Source organism: Hetaerina americana, unplaced genomic scaffold, assembly GCF_022747635.1.
Source record: "Hetaerina americana unplaced genomic scaffold, ioHetAmer1.1.p SCAF_3, whole genome shotgun sequence".
NCBI lineage: Eukaryota > Metazoa > Arthropoda > Insecta > Odonata > Calopterygidae > Hetaerina > Hetaerina americana.
The window spans coordinates 36,777,407-36,784,156 of record NW_027286874.1 but is presented as its reverse complement, the minus strand read 5'-3'; the positions used below and the strand labels follow the sequence as shown (position 1 = coordinate 36,784,156).

The 6,750-nt window shown below is 36.4% G+C and overlaps 1 long non-coding RNA gene across 1 annotated transcript; it reads left to right on the top strand.

Moving 5' to 3' along the window:
- Positions 1–6,750, top strand: LOC139690888 (uncharacterized). The gene is made up of 3 exons (XR_011701520.1): positions 1–227; positions 5,646–5,729; positions 6,353–6,750. It is a non-coding gene; the product is annotated as an uncharacterized lncRNA (long non-coding RNA).

Genomic DNA, 6,750 nt, shown 5'->3' with positions numbered 1-6,750 from the left:
AAAATGGAAGACTTAAAAAATTCCTGGTAGTTATGACTCAGAGATAAGGCGCCACTCCCGAAGATAAGATAACAGGGAGAATAGGCACTAAAGGAATAGATACAGACGTAGAAGCCCAGGCCTTTGGCTGAAACTAATACAGCAACTTTCCTTTATTAATAACAATTTTCAAAGGACCAAGATGAAGACCTTACGGAGGGCAGCCGTTACGGCAACAATGACGCTCTGTAAGTAAGAAAATAATTCACCTTAACCGAAACATTTCAACGCGCTAGAAAATTCTTCAAACCACAAATGGTACACCTGTTCAATCAAACAACTAAACCTCACCAACTAATTGCATCAGCTGAGGCATTTCACTTATAACTTTCCTTTTTATGAACTTGAAGTCATGACTTTTAATACTTTAACAATAGATTTAGACTATAATTTTACTCCTGAAGGCATTGAAAAATCATTTTGAAGTTCTAACACTTATGTCACAAATATCAGTATATGGTAATTATAGTCTATCAACCTTTAAAAATAAAATAGATAAGTATATGCTTAAGCCAGCTTAGAAAAAATTTGTAAATGGTTTTTCGGAATGAGACAACCACACACTTTAACAGAAAAAACACAATAATGTTGTTTCCGATGAGACAACGAGAAAAATAAGACTCCTACTAAAAGCTACCCTGAACCCATGGTGAAAGGCAAGTTTCTCCATTAGACAGTGGTGGCGCAGATCGAGTGGATTAGCCTGGCATCAGCTACCACAGCCGTGGGCGAGAGTGAAGTTCACGGTATTGGTCGCAGTACTGCGATGCGGAAGGCAATAGGAAACCACCACATTATTCTCCCTAGAATATGCAGCCTTGCCTTGCATTCAAATATAGTAGAATGGAAAGATACAGGCTGCAGTAAACCAAGCCTCAAATTGAAATACTGATGATGATGCAAGAGCCAAACAAGTTTTTTCCCAACATGCACAATTACATTAGCACCTACCAATAATTTCCCAGTCCATTTTTTCTGCCAGTAGTCATAAGTACGAGATAATGATAGTATGAGCTATTCTGCACTCTGCAAAGCAACATGTTTTGGTTACTTTGCTGCATGGGAGTGTTTCTATGCTAGAAGCCAGCGCAGCCATTTATAGAATCAACTATTAATGAATTTTTGGACAATTGGAATAATTGAGCATTTTAACGTTAAGCAGTAGTTATTAGGGTAAACAACCAACAGCTAAGGTCATTTCATACCATAAGAAATAAGTAGATACTTTGAGAGGAAGGATGTTCAGGGAATGGGGAAAGATTGAGAGAAAATCTGCATCAGAATTAGCCCAGTTTTAATGTAAGGTGCCATGGGGTCTGCATTTCAATCTCCCACCTAACAGACTGCCCACTTGAAGTCCTCTACGTATAGCATGTAAGTAGGGATTGGGATATCGATGAAAAATTTTGCAACCACTAGGATTCAAACCCAGGCCCCCAAGGTGGGAAGCAACCTGATTCCCTGCTATCTTTAAATACATGCGTTCATTGCCTGAGATATGAAACCATCAAATCATAGGCAATAGGCGAGTTCATTTTAATGCAACAATTTCAGAGCGTAAAAATCATTCGCCTTGACTGGGACTCGAACCCAGATCCCTCAATATCCGGTCGAGTGCTTTACACTATACTGCTATCGAGTGCTAACACCATACGTGTTTAAAGTTGGCTTTTAACCTCGTGGACAGTGGCGCCTCGCGCACGACTACGAATGCATGTGACATTGTATGTACGGTATTTCGTCATAACATCTAGTTCCTTTAAAAGCCCCAAAATTTCAGAGTTTAAGAGGACGCCTCGGTAGCTTAAGTGGCTAAAGCACTCGACCGGATATTGAGGGATCTGGGTTCGAGTCCCAGTCAAGGCGAATGATTTTTACGCTCTGAAATTGTTGCATTAAAATGCACATTAGCGGATGACTCCGTTAAAAGTTACTGTTGCGGCATCTCCCGCAGTTTCTTTGGAATTTGTCAAAGGCGAGTTCATTTTGAAATGAGTTAAAATGAAAATTACATAAAAATTAACAACCTTTAACCTTAAGTTCAGTAGTACAACTGAGTCTCTCTGGCATTAAACCCTATAGCATATGAAATCTCACAAGACAAGTGGCAGTTCCTTCCATTTGCCACCTACAATGTTCTACAAATTTCTAGTATTCATAAAAACACAGAAAAAGCCCCGACTGAGATTATTCTGAGGCATCACCTAGAATTAAATCAGAACATTTCCTTAAGTTGCTGAATAACACACTAAAAATTAGATACTTTAAGTAACCTAAAATTAAATTGTCTTTACTCTGCTTTGGTTATTATACATGTTTTGTTTTATTTTAGGCCTTCATTCCCTTGGGTTCTAGGTACAGTAAGAGTTACTTCACCAACTAAGAAGGGAAAGCACTGTAAAATACTGACTAATGTCTACGGTGCAATACCTACTACCAAATAAGCAGATTATTTCCAATGTTCACTATTATTGTGACTATTTATAGAGATAAACAGATAGTGTTGAGTGTTTACATAGGACTACAGCCTTAAGTTACAATTCATGGGCATCCTTAAATTATCCTCAGGACTGAATTCATCCCCTTTCGCGTCCCTTAATTTTTCATTCCTGCTAATCACTGCTTTCATTCTCTATTATCTTGGAGAGAAAGTTAGGCCTGCAGTATGGCAGTAGATCATACTCTGTATTTAAATCATCTATCGCCAGAGGCAAAGGAAACCAAATTCTAATCACAACTTCCTAGCAACTAAAAGCACATATTATGATTATTATAAGGTAATCTACCCATTAAGGTAGGTTTTTGGATGAACACAACTATCAAATCAATATTTTGTGACTCCTAACAAAACATAATCCAGCAACCTACTCTACATCAGGTCCCTCTTCATCTACGTGTAATTCCTTCATCCCGTCCAACATCCCTATCCTGTTCCTACCCTTTCCTCGTTTGCCTAACAATCTCCCCTCTATTACAGTCTTCAACATCCCACCACCGATCAATATGCCCTTCATCCATGAATTCTGCCTCCATAGGATTTCTCCCAACAAACCCCTCTCTTCACTCTCCATACCTCTTTAATCATAGCCTCCACATACTATACGTAGAACAGCAACAGTGATAATGGGCAACCCTGCCTTACACCTCTTCCTAACATTGCCCATCCAGACTACCCATTCCCCACTTGCACCTGAGCAGTCTGAGACATAAAAAGATTGCAGATTTGCCAACTGTCCCTCCAATCTATTCCTATTTTCCTCAATATACTTATTATTTTTTCCCAATTCTATCAAATGCTTTTTTGAAATCTACAAAACAGGCAAATATGCCCTGATTGTATTCTATATTCCTATCTATTTGTGATCTCATTACTGCAATGGCATCATGCATAACTCTCCGCTTACTAAACCCAAACTGATCAATCCATAAGTAATCATTTGCCCTACTCTCTAACCTTTTGTTGATGATCCTGAGAACAACTTCAGCTGAATGGGATATCTAACTTATTGTTCTGTAGTCCTCACATGATGGAGCCTTTATCTTTTTTGGAAAAGGAACTAACACTGACCTCATGAAGTCTTCCGGCCAGATTCCGTCCTCATAAATACTACGAATCAGCCCATATAGCCTCTTCCTCCCACATAATCCTAACACTTTAGTAGTTCCACAGGAATGCTATCTACCCCCTCGGCCTTATTTGGTTTCATCTCCCTTCATGCGCTTTCTATCTCATCGTCGAGTATGTCTGGACCTAAGCTATCTTTATCTACATCATGTTCCTTTTCTATGTCTAAACTTGTTGGCCTAAGTTCTTTACCGTACAGTGCTTCTATATATTCCTTCCATCTTTCTTGGATCTTTTCTGTGTCAACTATTATCTTACCAGACTTATCTCTAACTGTTAGCACAGATCTTTCCTTCTTACTTCCAGATAGTGATTTGACCTTGCTGTATAACGCACCAATTTCACCCTTCTGCAAGCTTACCAAATCTTCACACTGCAACCTCCACCATGCTTCTTTTGCTTTATTTGTTGCCCTATGTGCAGGACTGTGTCATTGTCTCTATTATAATTAGCTTACTTCATTTTTTCATGCAAGACAATATAATTAGGAAAGATTTCATCCATCTTCGCAATAGAATTATTCTTCACGTCTCCTAAAGCCTTAAGGCATATGAAATAATGTGCTCAGGTCAAGAGCCTTTCACAGTTAGGACCACTCAATGTTTCCAGTCTTACCCTAAAACACAGAAATTTTTCAGAAATAAGAAAGATGTACAGAAAACTTTTCTAAACTCACCTCATAGAGAGGAAGATCCGACTGAGGAGAAAAAACTACGCATTCACTCCACTGGTCTCTCCCCTGCTTTAGCAAGAATTTTTTGTCCCATAGAGCTCTTGCTTTTGATATCCCCACTAACAGTTGTGAAAAGTACACTTTTCAGAGGATCTTCTAATTGCAATTAGTTCACTTTAAAATTTGCTCCACAGCTTTGAGCAAATTTCTTCAGTTTGTAGCTCATGGTTACTCATTGCTGCTGGTATTTGTGGCATGATTCATAAAGCTCCTGAATAAGCATAATAGATTTGTGATGAAAAAAATGTTTTACCTTCAAGGAGAATTTAAATGATAATCAGTCAAGTTTATCCTAATAATAGATATGTAAATGCATCCTCTTACTATGGTAAATGATGAAAAATCAACTCACCAAATGTGAGGATCTTTTAGTCTTACTACCATCTCCATGAACTTCTTTAAATTTTTCCTCTGACTGACCTATCCCCTCCATGTTACCCCAATGCCATCTTGCCCTTTTCAATATATTAATAATAACTCTTCTCACTTCCTGTTTTTCTCTCATAACTTTGTATTTCTCACATCCTGTGCCTTCTAAAGAGTATGGCTTTGATTATTCAAAACTGGTATTCAAGTGCCAGTTTCTTAGCAATATAGGGTAAAACCACAAATGTACATTTGCAGTTTAAAAGAAGGTATACTATATAATTTTTTAAGGCCTCAAGTGCCTCACCGTTACAGGTAATAAAGGATATACGCTGGAATTAATTTTTTTATTATAAACAAATATTAATTTATTTCTAGAATGTAACACATTTTGTAATTAATGAGTAGTCCACAAAATTGGATTGTTAGGAAAACAGTAATGGTAATACCAAGTGTTAACTCACCATAAAAATAATGAGAAAGTTAACAGACCCAAAAGTAATGATCAAGGGCAGACACGAACTCGCAAAAAGTTTCCCTATCTCAATGAGGCTACAGCATAATAGTTTAATAATAATTTTGATTTTTGCATTGCAATTTTAAATTATATGCCAGCAAAAATAAAATAAAATATAGTTTGCTACATAACCTACGAAAGCAGCTCATTGTTTTTTCTTTAGGAAAGGAAGACAATCACTAAATTAACAAAAAGTTCATTGAAAAAAGAAAAATCAAAATTTATACATATTTCACTATCTTTTACTTCTTAATACAAAAAATTAAGCATGAAAATAATATCGCAAGCAAATATGGCTTGGATAATAACTACTAAAAATACCAATAATAAATAAATGTTGATTAATGCATATTATACCTTCTCAGTGATAATGAGCATGCTTTTGGAAGAAGTGGACGCAAGAAGAAAAATTCTCCTCGGAAGAAAGGCAATAACCCGGACTTATTACAGTAAGTTCCTATTTAGTACTGTTGTAAGAAAAGTTTGACTATTCAATTTATATAAATGCATCTGGAAAAATAATTACTATCGCAAAACAGGATTTTCTGGATGTTCCTATGAATGAACTTCATTGTATTATACATATGCAAGTCTCTTTTTCATTACTCATTCATTACTTCGAGTTTGATGCCAATGCTTTTTTCCTGATGCAGGCATTGGCAGCTTAGTACCCATGGAGGGTTTTTGAGTATATCATGGGCATGTGCTTATATTAAAAATGCAAGTGCTTCAAATAAAAATCGAGTGGCCTACTTAATAAACCACTCAAATAAAAATTGAGTAGCCTACTTAATAAACCAGCATAAATTACGGTCACGCCAATATAATTTTAGCATGAAAGTTTGAGGTGCTTCAGTCTTAAACAAATGCTGTGGGTGATAATTCCAATGGCTGCAAATTTTGTTTGCTATATTTAGGATACATGGTGAAGTTTTAAGGCCATAGGATTGATTACCCACCACTGGTCTTTGGACTAAAAAAAAAAATGCTGGTGACCACTGACTGTGTCATTATTTATATAGTTGATTTATAAAAATATCTATTACATCTTCTTCATCTATTTATATTCTAGAGGGAACTTCAATTCCAGCATGGGGTATTGTGTTAATGGTGTCAGTAGGCATTATTGGAGTAGGAGTAATTATTTACGTGATTCTTCGAAAAATAATTCTCAAAGATGATGACCCCAATGAACCATAAGGAGAAGTTAATATATACGTGGTTCTTCAGAAAATAATACCCAAGGAAGAACACCCAAATGAACTATAAGGAACCTCAGCATTTCAAAGAGACGGACATCATTTGATATGATTAAAAAAATATCTTTACCAAAGCATTTAAAAATCTAACCTTGAAAATGTTTCCATTTAAATTACATGGGTTAGTGTGTTTACGTGATTTCAACTTGCATGCAAATAAATCTGTGGGAAAACAAAATAAACTATGTATACAATCTACATTAGTCTATGC